The sequence below is a fragment of the Pogona vitticeps genome, chromosome 6 (assembly GCF_051106095.1).
Source record: "Pogona vitticeps strain Pit_001003342236 chromosome 6, PviZW2.1, whole genome shotgun sequence".
Classification (NCBI taxonomy): Eukaryota; Metazoa; Chordata; class Lepidosauria; order Squamata; family Agamidae; genus Pogona; species Pogona vitticeps.
Window position 1 is genome coordinate 9,084,917 of NC_135788.1, and position 27,262 is coordinate 9,112,178.

Below are 27,262 nucleotides of genomic sequence, written 5' to 3' on the forward strand. Positions count from 1 at the left end.
AGGACATTTGGTTTCGACCTATGGAAGGGAACATATAGAAGGTAAGAAATGCAGGGATCAAACCTCCACCAATTCATAAAGGAGGGAGGGGAAGAAATTACATATCAATTGTAAACATGCATGTGCCAGCTTGTTTGCTGAGATTAGGCATGGAGGGCCATAGATCCAACTTTCAAGTGTAGGCTTGGGGCGAAAGCATGCTTTCCTTTGCTTCGCACACAAAGGCTGATGACAGGGTCAGCAGCTGAACTTGCACAAAACGGCTGATATTAAACAAACAATACATTTTGCCTTTCACCGTTTTCCCTCAGTGGAAAGACAGCAGTGGAAAATGAGCCTTCCAGGGTTTCGTTCCGTGTGAGCTCCCTCCGTGCTGGTCTTTGGCCTCGGGAAGTCCTGTGATGTGGTGGGATATGAGAAGGCAGCCAGTGTCCTATTACTAGTCCTGACTGGAGTAGACCCATTGGCTCAGAGGTCTTTATCTACAGAAGAAATGCTGGAGAGTTCAGTGGTTCAGATCTCTCTGCCTGTGGAGCCAGAGGTTGGGAGTTCGATTCCCCCACTGTGCTGCTTTGACAAGGACTAGGCTTCATGACCACTGAAGAATTTATGGTTTTGAATTGTGGTGCTGGAGGAGGCTCTCGAGAGTCTCCTGGACTGCAAAGAGAACAAACCCATCCATTTTGAAAGAAATCAACCCTGAGTGCTCACTGGAAAGACAGATCCTGAAGCTGAGGCTCCAATACTTTGGCCATCTCATGAGAAGACTTCCTGGAAAAGACCCTGATGTTGGGAAAGTGTGAGGGCAAGAGGAGAAGGGGACGACAGAGGATGAGATGGTTAGACAGTGTCATTGAAGCTACCAATGTCAATCTGATAAAACCCTGGGAGGCAGTGGAAGACAGGAGGGCCTGGCGTGCTCTGATCCCTGGGGTCATGAAGAGTCAGACACGACTTAACAACAACAAAAGACTTCATCAACTATAAGGATGCTTCCAGCTCTGCAGCTCTAAGATAATGATGATGGTGGTGATGGTGATAAGTCATCTCCTCCTCCTCCTTTTTACATATCCTCTTTCTCTGGAGGGGGGCAGGTGGGGGAGGTCAGAAGCAGCCACTGACACCTTCTCCTGTATCTCTCCATGGGGAAGGAGTGTTGGTGATCATAACATCATCTTTTTCTAGCCAGGGTCATGGACAGTAGGAGCACTTGGCCTCTCTCTCTCTCTCTCTCTCCTTTCTTCTCATAGCTTGAGGTAGACAGGGCTAATTTATGTCCTTTGCTCGAACAATAACCCTGTGGATCTGAGCGAGAGCGACTGGCTCAAGTAATGCAGTGAGTTTCATGGCTTGGTGGGGACCACAGCCTGGATCTTCCAAGGCCCAACTCCACGCGCTAACCACTGCACTTCATTGCCCTGTTCCATCTTTCCACTGTTCCCACAGGCCTAAGATATCCTTCCAGGGAAACCAGTCAGAACTGGCTTGGGGAAGATTCCAGCGAATGTCCTAGAGCTGTGTTGGATGTCCGCAGGAGCTTTTCATCTTCTCTGCATCCAAACTCTTTGGTATGATATTACTTGTTTGAGCAAGTATTCACTATACTTAGAGAGGGGAATGCCACAAGTACCATGATTGCATTTAACACCTTACATAAGAACTAGGCTTTGAAAGGGAGAGGCAGGGGTAAATGTTAAGGTCACCCTTTTCAACAATTCCCTCAGCCATCTGGAGAAGAAAAAATAATTGACTCTGAAAATAATATTATATCTGGAAAAGCTAGGAATGCCCCTTCAACTGCATCTTTGAACTATAGCTTCTGCACCCTTGGGCAACTCACTCACAGAGAAACGTGTTGTATCTCCCTTGGCTATAACAGTAACTTTGGCTGTAGAAGTAACATGCACACCCTCCGGCAATTTGCTTACACAGGGAATGAAGAAAGAATCACCTTGTATAAAATATAGCTCTCTACAATTAATTTTCCATTGCAGATTTTTCTCTCTCCCTCCTTCTATTTGATTTCTGTAAAGCACGTTTAATGTCCATAAAGGGTAAAAAGGGAAAAAAACGTTTGGGGGCACATGCCCAGCGTGTGACATCCCTTGTACATCTCAAGTAACTTTCCTTGCAGAAGGAATGACTGCTAAACAAGTGAAATTACTGTAGGTGCACTTTTTTGTTATTTAGTCGTTAAGTTGTGTCTGACTCTTTGTGACCCCATGGACTAGAGCAAGCCAGGCCCTCCTGCCTCCCGGAGTTGGGTCAAATTCATTCTGGTAGCTTTGGTGACCCTGTCCAACCATCTCATCCTCTGTTGTCCCCTTCTCCTCTTGCCTTCACTCTTTCCCAACATCAGGGTCTTTTCCAGGGAGTCTTTTCTTCTCATGAGATGGCCAAAGGATTGGAGCCTCAGCTTCAGGATCTGTCCTTCCAGTGAGCACATAGGAGTGAGTATTTACGCTTCAGAAGGTGGGTTCATCATCCTTACTTTCCTTGCTACAATCAGGCTTGTCACTTTAATTAGGGAGGTGGATTAAATTTCAGAATGGTATAAATCTCACCAAGTTAAAAGCCTATCGTAGGACACATTCAAGATTAATTTGCACATACATGCATGCATGTGCGTATACACAGAGAGAGAGAGAGAGAGAGACAGAGACAGACAGAGAGAGAGTCCAGATAGACAGGCAGGCAGGCAGGCAGATATGTAGAGAGCCTGTATGTTTCAGACCCAGGAATCCAAATTATACTGTACCATCCAAAACATGTGTCCTTGATGGGGCGGGTGGATGTACAGTATTCCATGCCACCTGTGTAGCCTTGGGAGAGCTGCATGTCCCCAAAGCACCAGAAGGAGGGACTAGCAAAACCATTTCTGAATATTTCATACTGAGAAAATGCTAGGAAAGTCACTGTTAAGCTGGGATCAGCCTGGCTGCGTCGATTATTAATAATACAGCTATAGATATAGGCATAGATACAGAGCTAGATGGGTGGCCACAACACCCACAATGTTTATGTATTGTCTTGATCATACTGGATTTCTAAGTGCCGCATAACAAAAAATAAGCAAAAAAAGCAGCTAAATGATTAAAACATATTTGTAGGGGAGACATACATGTGCCAGATTTGCTTTCACCCACATGTATTTTTCTTTTAAAATCTGCTAGACCATTCTGCCCAATTTATGAAGAAACCAGTGGGCTTTGTTTACATTCAGGTCAGAATGAAATTCTTACCCTTCTGCGCCAGCCCAGATTAATACATACAGCTGTTCTCTGCATGGAGAGGGCCGTATTAGACAGCTTGCCATGGAACTGTTAAAGATGTGAAGCCCCTCCACAGGATGGCAGCCCTAATTCAGCTTCACAAATCAAATGGTTAAACACAGAGAGATTCAAAGGTGAGATTTTTTAATGTTGCACACTCCCATTCCGCTCTCTTTTAGCCAGAATGAAACCCCCTCCAGATGTTTAAAGCCCTGCATTTATCAGCATTTTAAAGATGTCACTTCAGTTCCAAGCCATAAAAATGACAGGTTCTTCCTTTTCAACGGGTGCTGCCGAACATGCTGGAAAAAGGTGCTTCTGCCTCTGTTGCTGCAGTCGTAAATCTTACTTAATCACCAGATCAAGGTGCCATTTGCATACGAGAGGGATCTTGAAAACTACCTGAATGTTTGCCAAGAAACGTATCTAGCATGCCTAACCTTTAGAGAGGTTATTAGAAGGCAGAGGTGTATGAGTGACTTGGGGGGAGAAAAATATCATACAATATTTTTAATTGTTTTTTTTATGTTGTTGTTTTTTAAAGAGAGAAAACTATCAGTGGAAGGGAGCAGGAACACGTCCAAGAAAAACGTACCGAAAAAGGATCCTGAACAAGGAAGCAAACTGGAACATTTCTTCCCAGGTGAGTGCTATATGTTAGCATTCTTTTTCATAGGGCCTGTCAACTGAGGGGAACACTCTCGCTGTTCACCTTGGAGATGAGTTTTTCATTTTTTTTAATTGCAGCTACACTGACTGGGGGAATTCTAGCACATCACATGAGGAAAAATTTCAGATTCTGACCTTGGGTGTCATTAAAAGGGCAGGAGAATCTTTGGGTGTTTTTTTTTCCTACTGCCCTTTTTTTGGGGTTTTTTTTCTTACTGCCCTTTCTTCTTCTTCTTCTTCTTCTTCTTCTTCTTCTTCTTCTTCTTCTTCTTCTTCTTCTTCTTCTTCTTCTTCTTCTTCTTCTTCTTCTTCTTCTTCTTCTTCTTCTTCTTAACCACCAAAGATGAGGCTTAGGGGATTTTATGCCCCATGTACCAAGATGATTTAGCTGCCCTTTGGGTACTACATGCTTCAATTTGTGCTGCTTCAGGGCTGCCATTGACTCTTCTGCCTCAGATGGCACAACGGGCTAGGCTGTGTCTGCTCAAAACCCATGTTTCTAACCACACATGGCGGACACAAGGAGACCTTCTTTCTCCGTCATCATCTAGGGGCATGGGGATGGGAATGGGGGGGGGGTAGGGAACCAAAGGCAGCCCAACAGGAAGACACTTCTTGGATGTAGAAGAAGAATAAGTGTGTGTCATCAAGCCAATTCTGACATACTGTGACCCTTTTCCAGGATTTTCTAGGTAGTGAATACTCAGAAGTGGTTTACCATTCCCTTCCTCTGGGAGAAGCTCTGGGACTGTGAAGTTTGCCCATGGCTGCACAGGCTAACTCTTCCCCTAGGACAATGGTTCCCAACCTTGAGTAACACAATGCATCACAATTGTTGTTGTTTATTCGTTAAGTCGTGTCCAATTCTTCGTGACCCCATGGACCAGAGCACGCCAGGCCCTCCTGTCTTCCACTGCCTCCTGGAGTTGGGTCAGATTCATGTTGGTTGCTTTGATGACACTGTCCAACCATCTCGTCCTCTGTCGTCCCTTTCTCCTCTTGCCTTCACTCTTTCCCAACATCAGGATCTTTTCCAGGGATTCTTCTCACCTCATGAGATGGCATCACACTACTAAAATATTTTTATCTCTTTATTTATGCCCGTGGTTCCCAACCTGGAGTCACCAAGGTGTTCCTGGACTGCAGTTCTCAATAGCCTTCACCACTAGCTGTGCTCAGCCAGCGTTTCTAGGATATGCAACCCAAAAACACCTGGGTTACCCGAAGCTGGGAGCCACTACCCTAGGAGGCCTACTGGGGGATTGAACTCCCAACCTTTGGCTCCTCAGCTAGAGACCTAAACCACTGAGATTGGGCAGAGAGCTTGAGATCTTCTCCTTCTGTCTATCTGCCCCTTTCCTCCCCAGGGCGCTGCGCTACAGGTCCCTACTTGTTTGTAATATTGAACAGGCTGCTTTGATATGCAGCCAGTGGTATGTTTTGATTTTTGCCATGCCCGACACCTCTTTGATTCAAAAGCACTTCTGCCAAAGAGGGGTTTTTTTCCCCCCCAAGCCAAACAGAGGCAAGGGTACGTAGCCATTATGGAACTTTCAGGCTCTACGCACACTGATGGTTTGGCAGAGAGAGCTGGATAATGCTGTGCTAAAATCTGGCAAATATTTTTGACATTGCAGGTGCTATGGATTCCTTTGCATCACCTAATAATTGAAAATGTCAGAGGGCTATCACAAAAAAGCCTTGTAGGTGGACATAATGCGATTATTCGCAGGACCGCTCTCTCAATCCCAGTGTGAAACTTGTAATGGGTTCATTATAACAGGTTCAGTGAATTTTTAGACAAATATATCCTCAAGAAGTGAGGAGTGAATTAAAAACCCTAGGATTTGCTTTTATGATCATCTGGAAAAAAATGTTTAGATTAGGACAGAACTGAAATGACTTCTAGATCTCAGGAACACTTTTAGCAGCTGTCCAGAAAGGCCTTTTCTTTGCAGAATGTGTGGAAACATCATTCTGGGGTATTGTCAAACTGGGAGACATTACAAGTGTCTCTGGGGTTCTGGGAAATGGACTCCAGAAAATAACTCTTCCAAGCTCCACTTCTTGACTTTGCCCTTTGCTGTTTGAACTCTTGATGTTTTTGTATCAAAACTGTGGTTCCTGATTGTCTGGGATCAGCGACATAGCTAATCCAGAAGGATCAAAGAAGCTGTAGATGAGGCTAAGAGCGCAGTGGTTTTGAGAAACAACATATCTGAACGAAATAGGTAGATAGGTTGGTAAAGACAGACAGATATGACAGCTTTTCAGACTACAGACTGGACATCTGTTTTATGTGGATGAAACATTGATGTTCATGGAAGTTGCCTCTATCTAATGGGGGACCTGTTCTCCTCATTACATCTCACCCTATTTAGGAAGGTCTCCTAAATAGGAGCTTACCTATGGAGAAAGGATGAGGGACTCTGCTGCCACCAACCCAGCTACATGTGCCTCAGTCTGGATCCTACAAAAGTGGGTTTTTTTGGAAACACCTTGACCCTTCTCAAATAAATATATTCAACCCATAAATTGAAACTTATGAATATATGGTGCATCCTTCATCAAAGGACGCCATATGTGTCTTCTGAGAGTTGATTCCTCACTACAGTCTACAAGAGCCCCATTACTTTTTGAGTACAGTATAGTGTTATGTGACTGCAGTTGGGATGACAAATTAATACTTACTAGTTGTGGACTTTAAAATCATGGGCTTATTTGTGTTTCAATGAATTTTCAGCTCAGTTGCCATAAACAGTTTTCGTACCTCCTGATGTGGATTCAGACTCAACAAAAACATGATGGGTCAGATTTTTTTTCACCTTAGCAGAAACCACTTTTGCAAGATTTGGCACCTGATTTTTGCCAACCCCTTCCATCAATGTAAAGCTACTCACTCACCCAAAAAGTTGCATTCAGAGATGGTGGGCTCTCCTGAATAATATGGAATATGGTGCAGAAGGTTGAATTATGAGAAGCAGGCCAGCTTTTGTAACTGAAAGTGTTTTCCCCTAAGAGAAAGGCAGCTCTGGCTGAAACCCAATGCTTTTAAATGAAGAAGGGACCTATATAATGATCAAACAAATAATACTTCAGTCCAGATAGTACAAATGATGCACATTTGCATAGCATGTTAAAGTATGTGAGACCAAAACCTACAACTTCCCAGGTTGTGGTTCAAAACATTTTTTCCTAGCAGAATAATGGCCTGTTTTCACACATTTCTGGACTCGTGTCTTCTACAATCATATCTTTTGGTATTCCCCCACCATTACTCCTCTTTTTCTTCCTTAGCAATTTTTAGGAGGTGGAAGTGGACACAGGTCTTGATGCACCTAGCTTTTAATTATGGGCTTGTGCCTTGCTGACTTTTGCACCAAGAAATTCTGTCGTACCACGACTGTACACAGTTCGATTCATTCAGACAATACCCCATCCTCTTCCCAAAACTCTGCTCCTCCTTCAAGCGACAGCCCCTCCCTGATTCCCTCCGACTTCCACCAGAAAAAAAAGGAAATCCTGTTCTCCACAGTCAGTGATGAGAATTAATTGTTCAGGATTTTTAGGTTTCTTTTTCCCTCAAGCCACATGTGGCCCATCCTTGCTTTGTTGGTGTGTAGGCCAAAGATTGCTGTTGACACCAGGCTCTGCTCAGCAGGAAGATCTGCCTGTCTTCCATCCTCCACAAAGACTGGGAAAAGCTTCCCAGACACATGCACTGGCTTCAGAACAACTTCTCAAGCTAGAACAAGGGTCTCAGTGCTGATTTCCCTCAATATCAGTTCTCCCTACTCGTGGAAACAATGCACTCGGTGAAGTACCACATGGTGAACAACATTAGGGGTCATGGACATCTTCCTCAAATGTAGCCCATGAAACATTCAAAGGGTTTTTATCCAGCCCTCCCAATCTAATTTATGTTCCTCACCACTGTTTTATACCATCACTCAGAGCAGCCAACTTTTCCTTCCTTCCTTCCTTCCTTCCTTCCTTCCTTCCTTCCTTCCTTCCTTCCTTCCTTCCTTCCTTCCTTCCTTCCTTCCTTCCTTCCTTCCTTCCTTCCTACCTACCTACCTACCTACCTACCTACCTACCTACCTACCTACCTACCTACCTACAGTGACACTATTCTGATTTCACTTTTCTTGCCTTATGTACACAGTCTGTCAACATTAAAATTGAAACAGCACCTTCTGAATCCCAAGTAGGATTCGTAAGCCATACTTTTCACTTTCCCAGAGCATGTTATGAAACATCGATGCCATTTTCCTAAATCAGCTGAACTTCCCTATTTTTTAATTCAGTGATTTTTAACCTTTGTTCCTTGGGTGTTTTGGACTTCCAACTCCCAGAACCCCCACTTAGTTATATCCAACTGTAAAGGATTTTGGGATTTGAAGTCCAAAAGGTTGAAGGATCAAGGGTTGAAAATCGTAGTCTTAACTTCTAGTAAGGGCTAGATAACCTGCTAAATCCTTCTGGGGGATTCCATAGTTCTGAGACTATTTAATGTCTCCGGCACTTATTTTTAAATACTGTAAGGAGGCTGGCAGTGACATTGCAGAACCAGGAAATCCACTTGTAAAAGGAGCTGGTCAGATTCAAAACAGGCTTGAGTCCAGGGATGATCAAGGCAGAACAGGTATAGACAGTTATAAGGCATTACTTGCCCTGCCAAAAGCTTTCCTGCTTCCTTTTATAAGGGTTGCTATTAGGCTGGAGTGCACGTTTCTGTGGAAAACAGGGAAATTTGGGGCCTCAGGTGAGCTTGCATTCCAAGGCTAGGTGGGGCTGAGCAGCAATTCCTGACAGGAACATTATCTGAAATTAAAGCTAAATCCAGTTGTATAGAAGGATACTAGGAAAGTCCAACTTCTGTAAATTCAAGTAAGAACTGAACTATCCAGATGTAAAGATACACTGTCCTATCTAATGTCTGGGGCAGGATTTATTCGTACCTCAGATTTCAGATGTTTTCAAATTTTGTGATGCAATTCTTGTTTCAAGAAAATGTATCGGATGTGCTCTGCCCTATTCTGCCGAGAAAATGCAGAGAAAATCCAGATCAGCAATACAAAGCACTCTTTAATATGCATTGAATTGACTATTTAAATATAAGCCCTTCTGTGGATTTTTTTAATGCAAATTGATGTGGAAATAGGAGAGCCTTCTGAATACAGAGACATGAAAGGAGCACTACACCAATGAGAAAAAGCACCGACCAGACCCATCTGTCTGCTGTTGCACCAGAAGTGGAGGTGAAATCGACCAGGACAAGAATAATTCAAACTGTTGCCATTGACCACTGCAAACTAGAAAATGATCACATAAGAACGAGTGAGGTTGGTCCTCTGAGCCATGCAGTTGTATTAAGTAGACTTTGGAAGTAACTAGTTACAAATAACCAGGTCCTTCTAATTAATTAATTTCTCCTAACAATTAACCATTTTTATTAATTGATTTCTAATAATCTATATTATTCCCTGGGCTCATCTCATTTGTGAGTTCCAACTACAGTATATCCTTGCAACCCATGGGATGTGCATGACTTCACAAGCCCTGTTCATCCAAGGGCCAAAGTGGGACAATAACCCCATTCAGTCCTATGGTTTTGTAATGTAACAAGGGATCATTTCATTCCTTTTAGTTACGTAGTTTCTATGGATGGAAAAGAGCAGATACGGATTAAATGGTTTTCAATGCATTCCTATGAGAAATGCAGATTCAACATAAGAACTTTTCAACTTGAGAACCACCTTCCAATACGGATTAAGTTCTTAAGTAGAGACCCCACTGTACCTCTGTAATTACAAGTGCTGCCTCTAATTCCACTTTAGGAGGAGGAAATAAAGTGTGTTTTTCCTCCTAGGTGGACAGCTTGCATTAAAAAAACCTACTGTATTTTTCAGCATATGACACCGCCATGTATATGATGCCCCCCACTTTTCTAACCCCAAATTAAGAAATCTAAGTGGGGCTTAGCAAGTGGAGAGGAAAGCAGGGATCAAAGCCCTGCAGGATCACTTTGATCCCTGCTTTCCCCTCCACTTATTTTTGTTCTTTCCTCAGTTTACTTCCGTGTATAAGACGACCCTCAATTTTTAGTCTAAAGATTTTAGACAAAAGTATAGTTTATACATTGAAAAATACGGTAATTACTTCCAAGGTACAGAAAAACAGCTACTTGCTATATAAATTTTAACTATAATGTAATTAACTACTTGCAGAGGGACTTAGGACTAAAACTAATTACTTTTGAATGTAACTTTCCAGGTTCTGCTGTCAAGCTGCTTCCTACAGTGACCTGTGATCCTACCAAGGGGCTCCTACACGTTGAGGAATAAAAACAAAATGGGCCTAATTTTCATTTAATATCTTTTTGCAAGAAAAGCAACCACTCCAGTACTTTGTAGACCTGAAGCTTAGAAAATCATTCCAACAATAGAACGTTTCCCTCTTAAAAAAAAAAAAAAAAACAAGAAAATCAAAGCAAAGAAATTCTCTCATTTGGTGTCCATTTCCTGATAAGCATCTTCACCCACCATGGCCCTTTAAAAACCATCAGCACATTTCTGAAAACACGCCTAATTTCAGCTCAAGCCCTTTGATGGTGTTGCTAAAATACAGAAGATGCTTCTCACATGACACCGGATATTACAGTGTTTGATTGCCATGTCTGTCGGCTTAAGGCAGTTTCTAATGAAAGAGTTATGATTTCAAAAATCCCCCAAATTATAAATAGACTCTCCTGGCTTCTGTTTTGCCTTTGAAGGGGATGAAGTTTCCTTGCTTAAGCAAACTGCCGGGAGATGCTGCTGTTCTGTCAGACTCTGGGCTGAATATATATCTGCAATACTTTGGGGCTACAAAGGTTCCCGTCTCCTCAGTGAGAAAGAGACAGATCTTGGAAAAGTTGTTTCTTTGGACTACAGCTCCCAGAATCCCCTGTTTGAATGCCCCATGGGCACAGTGGTTGGAATGTTCTGACAGCTATAACCCAAAAAAAAGGATCCCCCCCCCGAAGCTCTGGAAAAGGGCAGATCAAATTAGAAGGGGCAAAGCCTATGTATCTGAGAAGAGTCGCCAGCTCTCAAACCAGGCTGAATTCACTTGTATGCTTTAAGACTTGCACAGATTTGAACTATTTTGCAGATTATGTAAAAAAAAATGCAAAGCCAAAGAAGAGAACCTAGAACTATAGGTAAAGCAATACACCCAGAAAACTTCCCAAATCAAAATCCAATATATAATCAATTGGGCACGGAACTTCAATTCAGCGGTTCGTGTCAGATCTGCCAATGGCTGAACAGGTATTTCATGGTTCGGTGACCTGCACCCTCCAACGAGCACCCACTCAGAGGCAACATCCAAAAAAGTGGGTCAGAGAAGCCAGGGTGCTGCTTCCGAAGGGGGTGCCCATCAGAGGGGGCGGGGTACCGGACCACGGAACACCTGTTCAACTCTTGGTCATATTTATAATCCTCTTATCTGGAAAAATACTAATATTACTTGCACAACCTCTCATGGGCTCACACTTCAACAGCTTTTTGGGGGAGAGGGAAATTAATATATTGTCAATTCATCAACCCAAAAATGTATATCAAATCGAAAACCGTATACAGAGCCGTGCTTAGTAAGAAACCACAAATACCGGTAATAATATATTGCAATTTGCAAGATCTTTATCAGATCTTGAATACAAAGCTTCTTTTGGCAAAGTTCTCTGCCTTGTACAGTGATGGTTGGAAGAAGCTTGCTAGGGAAACGTCCTTGGCTTTTTAATACACCCACAGAGAATGCTTCATGTCACATTAAGAACAAGTTCAAAATATATGACAAACTATTTCGAAAGGTCATTCTTATCGAGAACCATGTGAAGATCCTGCTTGCCCTTTGAGATCTGCATTGGGGGTCATGCTCACCTCCTCACAATCCTTGAACTTGGTTTAACTGGTTGGACTACTACATTGCATTGCATATGGAGTACCCCTTAAGACTGGTCTTGAATCTGCATCTGAGGTAGAGAAGTCTTTGATGATGTCTCTGAGCGGGATGACCGACCCACAGTATACAACAGTTCTGTTGAAAGAATTGCACGTTTATATATTTGTTGTCAGTAGATAAAGCCCTGAGCAACTTAGGACAACCTGGTTATCTGACTTTTACTTTACAGAGGTATTCAGTCTTTAAGGTCCTTGCAAAGGCCCTCCTGGTACAGCTACACCCTGTGCATGGAAAGATGGCCAATATGGCAGGAGCGCTGCAGCATGCCACACAGTTCACAGAGTAAGTCTGATGCATTTTTTAAAAATGTATATATTTGTATTTAAATACAAATCTTGAAATGCATTTTCTTATGGAATCCATCTTCATCAACCTATTTGATTTCAGGGCATGTATTTTTAAATGGGTCTTGGAGCAAAATCAAGCCTGTACTATTTCTGGATGCAAAAAATGATGAAACCGAAGCTGTCCTAGTTTGGGCAAATCATGAGAAGGCTGGATTCCCTGGGGGGGGAAAGCACCATGCAGGCAAAGGTGGGAGGCAGCAGGAAAAGAGGAAACAGGAGATGGGCTGACTCCCTGAAGGAAGCCATGAGCTTGGGTTTGCAGGAGCTGAACAGGGCAGTTGAAGACCGGACCCTTTGGAGATTGCTCATTCATGGGATCACCATGAGTCAGAGGTGACTTGACTGCGCATAACAACCCTAACCATTCTTTCTGAATGCATTCTGAATGCATTTTATCCAAAATACAGCTCATTACCTGCATTTTGCACGGTTTAACAGCACCTCCCCCTTCCTTCTTCAGTACTTGGGCAACAGATGAATACACGTCTTCTTTAATCAAAAATAACTCTTTATTGGTTGACGAGTTCAACAGATCCAACTGTAAACCCATCCCATAAATGGTGCTCACACCTTCTTGCACAGGACCCCAACTCTTCCTTTCTCCTCCCTCACACTTTTATATCTCCCCCTTTTCCTGCCAAAACAGCCCCCTCCACTGGTGAACCTTTTCCTGTTTTGTTTTTGTTTTTGTTTTTGTTTTTGTTTTTTTGCTTCTTTGCTCATTGTAGACATATTGGCCAACCCCTTCCTTCAAGGATATCAGTCCAGTCGTGTCCGAGCTTTCCTTCTCTGTGGACAGCACACCTCTGTCTCTCCGATTTGGATCACAAAACCCAGAGAAATATGAAATCTAAGGAATAATTACATGATTCATGTCAGTGTTGGGTATATGAATGAGTAGAGCAGGATGCAGAAAGATCAAATTCCTCAGAGATCTCTTAGCCTTCTACTATTATGACTTCCACCAGCTTTCTAGATTGCCAGGCAAGAGACTTCCCTTTTTGACAGTGTCCGTGTAATTTCATTTGCTTTTGTTGGGTTTTTTTTTTCAGCTTACGCTCCCAAAAACAAGGGTCACTGATAAAATTCCCAAAGACAAGATCATAAATGTTACAATGAAACAAGTAAAAACAGCCAAACAGAATCAAGACATTACAATATTAGAACCATTATTAATACATTAGAACCATCTTCACCCTTTCATTAGCAACACACACACACACACACACACACACACAAATCAAACGCTTGACAATAGTACCAGCAATAAAATCAAAGCTTGAATACTTCCTGAAAGAGGAAGGTCTTAATCTGGCTTCTAAAAGCTTTTAATAAGGATGGCTCTTTTGCATGCAAAGATCTCATTTCCATGCCAAGAATGAGGTTCATAGAGCTGGCCCAAGAAATTTTGCTGACTGAGGTGAAAATAAGATGGCAGTCTCACTCCAATTGTCTCTGCACCTGAAGAATATAAGATAGTTTTAAGGATTCAGGGTGGTCCAAGACCGACACCGTTGCCTGTTCTCCAAGGCCTGCAAAGGAATGGGTTGGAATCCTGCACCTTACCCTACCATTTAGGGGTAGAGTACACCCCATACTCTAGTGCTCCCTGCCTTTCAGCCTCTGCTACCTGACTTGGTTGGCTCATTCTGGCTAATGTAGGGGTGGGCACGATCCAACCCATGAGTAGTCCCAGTCCATCTGGAGCCCCCGTTCTCCTCCACTGTAAAAAAAAAATCTCACAGAAACAGATTTCTATACTCCAAGAATGCAGTGATTTTATTGTAGGCAGGTTGGGAGCAGTCTTCTTAGTCCCTCCTGCCCCAAAGTCCCAAAAGGCTTCAAAAGTCAGAAAAAGAAGTAGCTATTTTTCAGCCATTTGTGGCCATATTCAGGCCTGTTGCAATCTCTGTGGCATGGGCTGTGTTCATAAGGTCAGCCCTTGGCCACACCTTGTTAATAATATTTTAAAATAATTTAAAAGTTATTAATAACCTACATTGCCCATCATCAGCATCATCTTAGAACTGCAGAGCTGGAAGGAACAGTAGGAATCGAACTCCCGACCATACATATTAGAGATGGGTATGAACCCCAGTTTGGAGGTTCACACCAGTTCATACACATGGCACCACAGGTACCACATGTTCCCTTTCCCTGCCTCCCCAGTCAACGACCCACTCACCAGTCTGGGTGCATTCCTCTCCTCCTCCTCTTTGGCTGTTTAAGCAGTCCCCGGTAGAAGCACAGGGGTGCCTGTCCTGCCTCCTTTTCTGAGTGGGCAATCAGCTAAGGAGGAAGGGCAGGGAAGCCCATGCTCCTGCTGGAGACTGGTCAAATAACCAAAGAGGCGGAGGAGAGGAGCATGTGCCAGGTGGTGAGTGGGAGGTCCAGGTGGGGAGGTGGGGGAAGGGACCATGTGGCACTTCTGGTGCCATGCATACGAACCTCCAAACCAAAGTTCGAGCCCATCTCTAATACATATTTTTGTTTAATCAGAATGTTTTCTGTGTTTGTGATGCATAAAGGTAAAAGGTTCCCCTTGACAATTTGTCCAGTCATGTCCGGCTCTAGGGTGCGGTGCTCATCCCCGTTTCCAAGCCATAGAGCAAGCGTTTTTGTCTGAAGACAGTATCCGTGGTCACGTGGCCAGCGCGACTAGACACAGAATGCAATTACCGTCCCCCATAGTGGTACCTATTTATCTACTTGCATTTGCTTGCTTTCGAAGGAGCTGGGGCGAGCGACGGGAGCTCACTCCGTTGCATGGATCCGATCTTACGACTCCTGGTCATCTGACCTTGCAATACAGAGGGTTCTGAGGTTTAACCCACAGCAGCACCACATCCTCATCTGATGCATACAAAACCTTAAAAGATGCACGTAGGGTATGATCACACAGTGGGAAAGGTGTGTGCCAATCACACCAGAAAGGATTGACTTGCAAGAGAGCCATTTCCCTTAAAGAAGCCATTCAGTCTGTTGGGTAATCGCTTCAGCCTGGCCTCCCAAAAGTAGTAGCCTTACAGCTGGACCAAAGATGTCCAGTTTGGGAATCAGGCTGGAGCATTATTCTCTGCATGCTGTGTCACTGGCAGGAAATATCTGATGACACCCTTAGATAAAACTGCATGATTTCATTTTATTCCAGTATTTTGCTTTGCTCCAGAAGATGGGAGCGTATTTGAAGAGAACCTCGGAGAAAAGTGAGACAAATGACAGAGCAATTCAATGACTGATTTATGATGAGAGATTAAAAGAGCTAAATATGTATTGCTAAAGGGGGGACATGATCTCTATGTGTTTTGAAGGTATGCTTGGTCACCGCTTTGACTGCAAATCCAAGACTGGAACTGAAATCTCAGAATGGGCCCGTGAAATCAAAACTCCACGTGCAAAGTCCTCGGACCAGAGGCAATGAGAAGTGTCGGATGCTAATGATCCTTCTTCCCTACAAAATCCTGATTGGGATGATTAAAGGTGCTTCATGGGCCCAGAGACCATCAAACTGCAGCTGTACTGCACTCTGAAGCAAAGTCTACCTGGGGAAAACAAATTAATCAAATGCCTTTTGCCGCAACAGCTCAAGACACATTCTTTATGTGTCAGAAAGACAATAGTGGAAAATACATGATAGGACACATAAGATATGGACAGCTGCCAGCATGTGGAACAGCTGTGCAGTGCACAAGAACTACTGCAGCTGTATTTAAACTAGAAATGAAATGATACATATACACACACAGTTTAATGTGCTTATGGCTTTTTACTCATCAAAAAGAAAACATTAGCAGTGCTTATTTCCTTGGACCATGTGGTGTTTTTTTTTAATGCCTGCAGACTCAAAATGTTAGGAGGGCATTGTGGCTAGTCCTCATTGACTTAACATGGTTGTCACCATGAGGCAACCAGAGAATTATCTAAGGCATCAGGGAAATGTGGGGAATGAAATCATACTTTTATTCAAAGCCCAAGGAGGTGTGGATTGACTATAAATCCATTACCAAAAGGACAACACTGAGCTTCAATCTTAGGTCATTGTCACTGAGATCCAGTCTTTGTCCAAAGTTATTTCTTGCCATCTTGTGCAGAGTACCTGGATCTTCCTAGAGTTGGAGAGTTTTCACCAATTGTTAATTGTTATGTGCTCTAGGATAGCAGCTATGTGATCTTAGTGTGCACTGACACACCCCAGTCATGCTGAGAATGAGGGTGGTATGTGAATTGCAGTCTGTCTTGTCCTTTTTTCCTTAGATAAGATGGTGTTGTATGTATGTTGTTGTTGTAACTTTCAAGCTGTTACGAGAAAGAATCGCTACAACCCTCTTTTTCTACTCAGATTGGCCTCTGAACATTTAGACCTTTGGTTCCCAGTCTTCAGTCTATGGATGTTCTTGTACTAAAGCTCCCAGAAGCCTTCACCCCTAGCTGTGCCGGCCAGGATTTCTGGGAGTTGTAGTCCAAGAACATCTGGAGACCAAGGTTAGGAACCACTGATCTAAGCAAATCCTATGGCATGTCACATCCTGTAGTCCAAAGCCAGTAGTGTGAGGCAATGGACAACACAATGACATAACTGGATTGCACAGCTTGGAAACGTTATAGCTTTTGCTTAGAAAAGTTACCACTACTGGCCATGCTAGCTGCTGGGGGAATCTTAATGGTAGTAGTTTAAAACAGTAACTCCTCCAGGTTCTACTGATTTGTGCTTATCTAGACTGTAGCCAAAATCCAATGGACAATATGTGCTTGAATAAGGGAAATCCTGTTAACTGTGGTGGCAGATCGCCTCTCATAAGAATATTTTGGTTGGGTTTCTGATCATGGATTTGGACACATGCTCCAGCACATAACCAGCAGCTTGTTAATGAGCAGCAATTTGCCTCAAAGATCTAAGTAGTTTCCCTTTAATCAAGCCTAACTCATCAGAAATGTCCTGGCCATTGTGAGGATGGGGACATATCAAGACAGTACACGGCAGCGGTTTCATGTCTTTTATTGCATGTACTTACCGTTCAAAAATCAGAAAGCTGGTGGATATTGACCGTCTAAGATAAGAAGACCAAAGTGACCAACATTAATTTGACCAAAATTTGGGAGGCAGTGGAAGACAGGAGGGCCTGACATGCTCTGGCCCATGGGGTCACGAAGAGTCCGACAAGACTTAATGGCTAAACAACAAGAACATGATAAGAAAATGGTAGGCAAGTGACCTAATTTAAGCATCTCCCTGGCTTGCTCTTTTTCTACCTGCAGGGAGATCTGATTTTCTTACAAGAAAGCATTCAAACATGCATGATGCCCACCGCCACTGGCACTAACTTAAGATACAGTCTGAGCAAAGCTTTCATTCTTGACATGATGAACGTCAGAACCATTCTGCAGAGATGCATCAGCTTTCATCCCAGAAAAAAAAGAAGAAGGTTGGTACAAACAGTCCATTAATTTGTCCATGATGTTCCTGTTTCCAACCCTTCTTCTGGCCTTAATTCCCACCGGTTGAAATCTAATAGCAGTTCTAAAACTGTCACAATGTTCTGCTTAAAACATCTGCCATTTCTGATACTCACCTGGACAAGGTACTGGATCTAGATTATCTGCTCCAATACTTCCTATCACTTCTTCACTTCTGTCATTGAAACTAATTAGGTGTAGGCTTATTTTCATGTTAAGCTTCATGTAACCATGAACACCTTGTCAACACTTAATAAATTAATAAATAACAGGATGATATATTAGTGGCTTATTACTGGTGTATTTGTTTAACTCTTTCCCTTCTTCTTTCCAGAGGGCTTGAAGTGTGCCTCTCTTTGCTTTATTTTTAGCAGAAGACACTGTGAAAGGTTAAGTTTATAGCAAACTGTAATTACAGAAAACCCACAGCTTCTGTGCCAGCATAACAAGATTAATTCTTTTTCTGACAGAATTTAATAATATGGTTTTATAATATTTAATTTTGTTCATAAAATGTCTCCCAGTGGGGAAGCCCCGTCCTTTCTCTTTCACACTTTCCTTAAAAACAAAGAAAGAACTTACCGAAACATTAATGCTCTAAAACAATTTAATTCATTTTTTCTTGGCACACTGACCATATGTAATGATGCAAGCTTGCTGGAAATAGACTTTCAACAGAACGGCAGAGGCTTCAGCTTCTGCTTAAGTGGGGTATTTCCATCTGTTTTGATGGCCCAGGACCTTTGAGTGGACCTTACAGATGACCTATCATTAGAAGCTGAAAAATCTGTTAATGTTTTCAGAGAGGGGGGTTAAAAACCACCACACACCCCTCCACAGTAAGAGCATTTAAGTGTGGGGGAAGGAAGCATTTCACTAACAACTGTATATTGCCAAATAATGTGAACATTTCAATGGCAGTGTAATCAAACTATGTAGAAAACTTTTTAAAAGTCAGATAAAAAGCTGTGAATACATATAGGCATCGAATTTAGAAAGCATAGGCAATCAGTCCCAAAATGGGAATGTACACAAAGACCAGCCAACAAACAAATCCCAGATGGACTTACCTCAATACATTTGTTGTTTAGTCATTAAGTCATGTCCGACTCTTCATGACCCCATGGACCAGAGCACGCCAGGCCCTCCTGTCTTCCACTGCCTCCCGGAATTTGGTCAAATTCATGTCAATGGCTTTGGTCTTCTTATCATAGAAGGTCAATATCCATCAGCTTTCTGATTTTTGAATGGTAACTACATGCAATAAAAGACATGAAACCATTGCCTCCCGGAGTTGGGTCAAATTCACCTGATTACATAACAGCAGGTGAAAATAGGTAACAGGTAGAAGTGAGCTGTGATTCACCTGTTTATAGGGCCCCTTCCAGCTGTGCAGCTCTAAGCTTATTTTAATAGCAAATAAGGCTTTCATTCATTTTCAAGGATTTCAGTGGACCACTTGAAAACGCTGAGCAGAATGTACCGCTCATGTGAATCAATTTCTCATTTATTCCTATTAAGGTGAAGGTTCCCCTTGACATTTAATCCAGTCATGTCCGACTCTAGGGTGCAGTGCTCATCCCCATCTCCAAGCCATAGAGACAGTGTTTGTCCATAGACAGTTTCCATGGTCACATGGCCAGCGCGACTAGACACAGAATGCCATTACCTTCCCACTGAGGTGGTACCTATTTATCTACTCGCATTTACATGCTTTCAAATGGCTAGGTTGGCAGGAGCTGGGACAAGCGACGGAAGCTCACTCCATCGCATGGATTTGATCTTACGATGGCTGGTCTTCTGACCTTGCAGCACAGAGGCTTCTGCGGTTTAACCCGCAGTGCCCCCATGCCCCTTTTATTCCTATTAGGAACTTAAATAATGTCCTGTTTCCTTCAGAACAATGTGTACGATCCCTGGGAGCTGTCCCAGGTCCTGCAGACCCTACTAATTGAGCCCTGGTGCCCAGTCCCTTCAATGACCTACCAGCTGCTTCCTGCTCCTAGAATGTGGCCACTCCAGGTGCCTCCCGCCAAAGATTTATTGAGCTGAGCTTCTCTAAAGTACTCCGCTGAGATACACTGGTCACTGGAAGGGATGTGAAAGAAATTTGCTTTGAGATTTATCCAACGTCTAGGGCTAAAACCAACTGCTAGCCCTAACTAAAAGAGGCCCATTGAATTAATTGCTGAAGGACAAGTCAACACTTGCATAAAACCCACTGATTGAATAGATCAACTCTAACCAGAACTTTCAGTTGAATTCAGGCCTTGATGAAAGTGCACATGCATTGACAGGACATCATGAGCATCTAATTATTATTTTTAAGCTATACCCAAATGAATGTCCATGCCTTATTTGAAAAACACACATATAACTTGTCATGCATTAAAGAGTGCTCTGAAATGCATTCATTAAGAAACATTGGGCAGACAAACATATATTAGAACAGAGGTGCTTCTGAATGCACATTATTTTCAAGGTGGAAATTAAAAAGTATCATACAGTGTAATATGTAGGGAACACTGGTTGGACAAAGTCAGGGATGGGAATCTAAGCATGCAACAAAAATAAAATTAGCAGATCTTTTCACCCATCTTTTCTGCTTGCACCTTTCATTTAGCAAGAATCTATTTTGCATGTTAAAGAGATATTGCACTTGTTTTCTAACACCACTGCTGCGTACTTCCAAATTTTAGGAATAGCCAAACACACACACACAGCATAATCCATGGTTCCCAACCTTGGCTAACTCAGTGGCTCTTGGACTGCAACTCCCAGAAAGCCCAACCAGCACAGCTAGTGGTGAAGGCTTCTGGGAATTGCAGTCCAGGAACACCTGAGTTACCCAAGGTTGGGAACACCTGGCATAAATAAAGCGATTAAAATATTTTAGTATTGTGATGCATTCGTGGTATATTTTGGAAGAAGCATCAGAAAATGCAAATGCTTTGGGGAAAGATTCTTATTTCTGATATTATCCCAGCAAATATGAGGGCAAATATTTAAACAGGAACTAAAATACATTCTAAATAAAAAGTTGTGACCACTCTCTGTCATTATTTTTGTGTTGTATTTTCCAATCAAACCTCTCTGTAACAGGAAATAAAACGGGAGGGCAGTAAAGCTCTCTCACTTTTTATTTCACCCTTAACTGAGTCTGTTCCAAACTGCCTGAAAAGGGTCCTAAAAATCTGAGAAAGGCTTTTTTTAAAATCCCCCTATGTCTATTTGGGTTAATTAATGTTTTCCTTTAGTAATGCTGAATAATGCAAACTTTTACAGTAATAGCTCCTGTCCTCTTAATCACTATTTTTATTTATTTTGAACCTTTAAGATCATTTTAATGTCTACTTCTGTCTTTGTCTTTTCGGCATTTTAAGCATCTGATTATACATGTGCTGGAAATGCACAGTTTTGTGAAATAATTGTTTATAGGGATTACTTGAGCCCAGAGTCAACTTTTTAACATGTGAAAACATGAAGGCTTTTCGAAACAATTCTCCGTAGGAAGGTGGAGGAAGAAGTAATATTTTTAAATTGTGGTCTCAATATTAGAGCAAGCCAAAATGCTAGGTGTCCTTGGGCACCGATCCAGAGGAGCACTTAAAACAAGGAGACCTGAGGTATCATTTACTGTGGAGAAGGCTCTTTACTCTGTCACACTCTCTGCTACGGTCACCAACTGCCCGCTCACTCAGATTATTTCTGGGCTGGTTTGTTTTAATGTCACCCCTGAGTTCCCTCTTCATGTGGGGTTATGAGACCCAAGGGAACCATCCAGCCTGATCTCCACAAACTGTTTTAAGCCATACTGCTCTTTATAATTAAAGTTTACATCTTACGCATGCGCAGTCGGTTGCCGCTGTTTCCAGCTTAGTTTGGCCGTGAGTCTTTGTCTTGGTAACTCTTCAAGTTACTGAGTAGATTGAACTGTTTGCCCCCTTTCGTTGCCTTTACGAATTTGATGCCTAGACCTCAAGACGTCATTAGGAGGAACTCTTGTCACAGCAATCCCGGCCCTACTATTATGAAGGTAACGACTACTCCCAGGGAAGAACCAGAGGATATTCTGGATTCCACGTTAACATCCCCTGTGCTGCGATCTATTCAGAGTGAACTGTTCCCATGCATTGTTCCATTTTCAGAACTTAAAGAATCAGGAGGAGGCGTTGTGTCGATGTCCTTGTGTCAGGAGCTGTTCAGAACTCCTGACAAGGATGGTTTATCCCCTTCCCCCGCCCCCGATAACAACCCAAATGGGATCATTAGGGCAGTTGAGAAGGTGGAAGGTGACACAACAAAGAAACACTGGAAACAAATTAAGATTACCAACTTTGTTAATACCAGGGAGCAACATATACTCATAGAGTGGGCCATAAGGAGTTTGAGTACCTTGGGAAGTCAAGTAGCCCCATAATTGACTTTGGCATGCTCAGTTAGAAATACATTATTGTGACGTAAATAGAACTTACCTGAAGAATCCAAAAATCTCGGTAGGTGAGCTTTCTTCACAAATTTAGAAAGATAGGCTCCTTATGGGTTGGGGTGTATGGTCTCACACTGGTGTGTGCTTTTATTGACCTTTTTGACCTCTACTTGTTTTTCAGCACTGCTCCAGCTAGGCCTTTTTCATGTTCTTCACCAAAGAGGGCATGAACCAGAAAAGTCACGAATCGGGGTGATTCGTGGTTACCCACGAACCACAAACCACCCACAACTCTCTGAAAAATGAACCAGTTTGTGGCTCATTTTTTTCCGGTTTGTGCCTGGTGGAGGGGAAACTAACACCACCATCTCCTCTTCTGCCTGCCTGCCTACCTGCCCCCGTCCCATTATCCCCATTGTGTCCCTACCTGGCCCTGCTCCTCTTCTCCCAGCTTTCCTTCTGTCCCTGTGCATGTGCACACCTATCGGCAAATGCTGCCATGCTCAGGGGTGGCTTTGGTCCTCCCTAGTGGAAAAACACACCGAAAAGTGGTGAGCCATCAGACAATATAATGGAAAGGGGGACATGGCACTCTGCTGTAATCTAAAGATTACAGGAAGGCTGGATCCATTCCCAGTATTTGCTGTTCCCAACCCCTGCTTTGTAGCAAGTTTGGATCATAGATGGGTAGAGAGAGAGAGAGAGAGTCAATGCTTGGAAAAGTTACTTTTTGGACTACAAGTCCCAGAATTCCTTAGTGGCCACACTGGTGGACAAGAGAAGTCAGAGCTTGTTTACCTGATTGTGTTTTGCCAAGAGTTGCTTGAGGCTGAGATAGGAAGGAGTAGATTTGGTCAGGCAAGAATCTTAAACTGTCCATCTGATAAGGCCAGCCTCCTCCACCACATCAGTCCCATTCAGATATGCTGGGATTACAAATCCCATCATCGACAATATGCCGATGACTGGGATGGTAGACTCCATATTACAACCCACAAGGAGGATGTCAGCTTAGAGAAAGGTGCAGGCATCTGTGTTCTTGGTCATCATGGACAGCCAAGAGCCAGAAGATGCACCGTGAATGGCCGAGAAGCCCCTATAAATAAGTGCGGCACCTACAGAAAGCAGGTTTTTGATTCTCCTGCAAAGCTGCAGCAGTTGCAACCACAGCCATAAACCACACAAATAGCAAAAAAGATGAAGAATCCAAGCATGTGTGTAATACTTCATCTCTCATGCCATATTCTACTCTGAACCTCTCAGATGCAGTTTCCCCATCAGTTCAATGGGGTGATAACATGGATGAAGAAGGGTACATCATGTATTATGGAGACTAATTAATCATCTAATGTTTGCAAAGTGTTTTGAGATCAAAGGCACCTGCTCCACTGCTTTTATGCAAGGTGTTGACATTTGCACTCCTCAAGTTGGTACAGGAAGATCTGAGAGTGGAGGATCAAGAAGCAGAAGGTTTATGAGCAATTAAACCAAGGGTTTTGAGGAGTTCCTCTGCCAAGAGTGAGATGCTCCTTCTCACCAGCATTCAGATCGGCTTATATACAAGTCTACAATACCTGGACTCATCGATCAATGTACAAAAGAGAATGTCATACGCTGTATTCAGCCTAATCCTAACTTGGTGCACAGACATAGAAGGGGCAAGTAGAAGCAACTACCAGTGGACACTATAGCCTTCTTCTCAAAGTAGCCCTGTGACATACAAAACCTGGACTATCTGTGACCAGGATCTTGAGTACCCTGAAGCTGCACAACCCATAGTCCACAGTCCTCAGCAAGTCCTCTTTGCAGGAGAATGCCTATAGAGATTCCTTATCTTGCTGCTAAAAGTTACATCTTTTGCGTAGTTGAATTGAGTAACAGGATTTCAGCCACAATTCGGTTTTCCATTGGAAAGGCACGGGCAGGGACTCAGAAGCATTGAGTTAGTTGTGATGACTTCCATCACCATCATCCGCTTGTCTATGGTTCTAATACTAACCACAGTGTTTGGGGCTTGACATCATAGAATCATAGAAAAGTGAAGTTGGAAGGAGTCTACAAGGCCACCAAGTCCAATCCCCTGTTCAGTGCAGGAATACAGTCAAAGGATATCTGCCAGGTGGTTGTCCAAGGTTTTCTTGAATGCATCCAGTATTGCAGCACTCACTAGCACTTACCAAGGTAAGGCTGGAGAACTCATGACCTACAATATGTTCCTGAACTTCAATTTCCATAAACGTTTGCCAATCTAGTTAATGGTGAGGCATGACGGCAAGCAAGGCTCTGAAAAGTTCCTCTCTTTTTTGGTCTACAGCCTCCAGAACACCCTCTCACCCAACATAGCAACTACCGGTGCTGGAATTTCTGCCCCAAAAGGTAGTTTTCCCAAGTTCCTCAGGGGAATAGCAGTTTATCTCTCTCAGAAAGGCTAGAGGTGATTTTTGGAAAAGTGATTTTTGGAGTTCAGCTCCACGAGCCGCCAGCCGCCACTGCCTGTGCCTCGAGAATCCTGGGACTTTTAGTCCAAAATAAATCATAGAATCATGAAGTTGGAAGGAAGTTATAAGGCCATTGAATCCAACCTCCCGCTCAATACAGGAATACAAATCGAAGGATATCTGCCAGGTGGTTGTCTAAATTTCTCTTGAATGCCTCCAAGGTTGGAGCGCTCACTACCTCTTGAGGTAATTGGTTCCATTGTTGTACTGCTCTAACAGTTAGAAACTTTTTCCTGATATTCAACCAAAAACTGGCTTCCTGTAGCTTGAGCCCGTTGTTGCGTGCCCTGCGCTCTGGGATGATCGAGAACAGATCCTGCCCTTCCTCTGGAAGAGTGTGGCTTTCTGTAGGTATGCTTTTCTTCTCCGAAAGAAGTTCACCTAGAAGTCATTCCCATTCTTTTGTGCCTATTAATAGAGAAGGACTGCCAGCAAGCAGAACAAAAGCTCTCTGCTAAAGTTAGGCACTATAAGGCCAGCCATATATTTTTCTCGCAAAACTACTAACACCTCCCTCACAGTGCTTCAGTGTTGAGGACCCCTTGTAGCTGAGCATAACAGAATGGGGCAGCAGGTCCCTATTGAGCAGAAGTTCTTCTTCCTTCTCGACATTTCTACTTGTTGGCATGTAACAAAAAGAAATGGAAACTACAACTTCCAGAATCCCCCAGCAAGGGGGCTACACTACCCATGGGATTCTGGGAGCCTAAGTCCAAAAAAGTAACTTTTATGTTACTCCAGTAAACAATCAGATTTTAACAACAGACTCATATTCTGAAAGATTCAAGAACCGAGGAAATATGATCTCAAACAGATTTTTTTCCTAAATCATGGTGGCATAAAATTAGGTGGCATAAATGCTAGAAAAAGCCTTCTTTTTTTAAAAAAAATGCAATTTTTAGTTACTAAGTGAAGGTAAAGTTTTTTTCAAGTTAAAAAAAGTAGAAGGCAAAAGTACTGCATTGATCTAAGCATTATTTCTTTTGCTGATGTTTGTGACAATAACTGTACTTATTTTGCCTGACACAAAATACATGGTTCAAAACTTTTCTAAACACCTTGGAATTATGGGGATCACTCCTATAAAACTGCAATACTAAAGGAAGCAGCTGGATTGATAATTTAGCACTCTTTAATGTTGGCAAAAGAGTGTATTGTAAAAATGAATGGTTAGAAGTCTATTATTAGCGTGAATTGCAAAGAGATTATATGTTGATAGGTGTACGGTAATAGACGCTTTACTTTTAATTTGTGTTTTTACTAACTTCTGCTACGAACAGGAGAAACTTTAAGCAACTAGTGATTAAATGTGATGTTAGACACAGAGTCTTTCTTGGGGGAGGGCTAATTACTTTTCTCGGCAAATGCGACAATATGTCTTTTGGAATTGTGCACTCTGACTAGCAAACAGAATAAGGAGCACTTACGCTTCCTCAAGTTCTCTGGTGCTCAAATGGACTTAAGGCTGCAGTTCTAAACATACGAACTAGCAAGTAAGCCCCAGCAAACATTCAGAAACTTGCTTCCTCATGAACTTGCATGGGACTGTGCTGAGGATCCGGTCCAATCCTGTGCATTCATACTTCAGAGAAAATCTTACTAAAATCTGTGAAAGTCTATTTATTCCTATGAAACTGTTCACAGTGTAGAGATGGGCACGAACTGTCAATCTGGCGGATTTTGCTAGTTCGTCCTTAGGATGAACAGGTGTTTGTGATTCCCTGCCTCCACTGGCAGGTGCCCAATCAGAGGGATTGCCCCATCTTCCTTGCCCTGCCTCCTCCGGGCACTGCCCCTGAGCAGGAAGCCACAGGAGGAGGCAGGGCTAAGAAGAGCCGAATATCTGTTCGTCTGAAGAATGGAACCAGTATGAACCACCAAACTGGCAGTTTTGTGCCCATATGATGCCAAATGCCTAGGCAACAGTTAGACCAAAATTGCATGCAACCATGACATGTCCTCAAACTACATTCCTTTGCCCTTTTTTGCTAGTAATGTTATCCGCTACAACATTTTGACCAATGTTTGGATGTAATTTGTTACTTGTTTGTAATTAGTATAGTTGCCTGTAACTAACTACTTCATGGATAACAAGAGTGTTAACAAAGTGACATTTGAAAAATAATGTAGTGAACAAGATTAAACTTACTTAATTGACATAACAACTAATACTTCCTAATAACTTTCAATTTTTACTTTCAACAGGCATATAAAGGCATTTTAGAGACATTTTGGCAAGGATCGTTCCCATTTTATGGGAATCTGTTATCAATCTGACACTATCTCCTACAAAGTAGAAAAGCAGCAAGCAGTGCTGTTGAGTAATGTTAGTTTTTTTTTTCCCCAGTACAGTAATAAGTAACAAAAGCAAGTTACTTTTCAAATATTCTAATAGGTTTGGAATTCATTAGTTTTACAGGGTAATATTCTATGCCCCGATTTAGATTGTTTGCATATTCAAACCACGTATGATAATGATGACATTAGTCTCTCTCTCTTTTTTTCTTGTTTTAATTCTGCATACTATAAAATTATAGTGTGCGACGGCTAAATCCAGTGGATAGCCTCAATGAGAGTGAACGCATT

At 42.6% G+C, this 27,262-nt stretch overlaps 1 long non-coding RNA gene across 1 annotated transcript; it reads left to right on the forward strand.

Moving 5' to 3' along the window:
- Positions 1-2,253: 2,253 nt before the first annotated feature.
- On the forward strand, positions 2,254-6,956 carry LOC144583786 (uncharacterized). Its single transcript, XR_013537728.1, has 2 exons — positions 2,254-3,406; positions 3,817-6,956. It is a non-coding gene; the product is annotated as an uncharacterized LOC144583786 (long non-coding RNA).
- Positions 6,957-27,262: the final 20,306 nt, after the last annotated feature.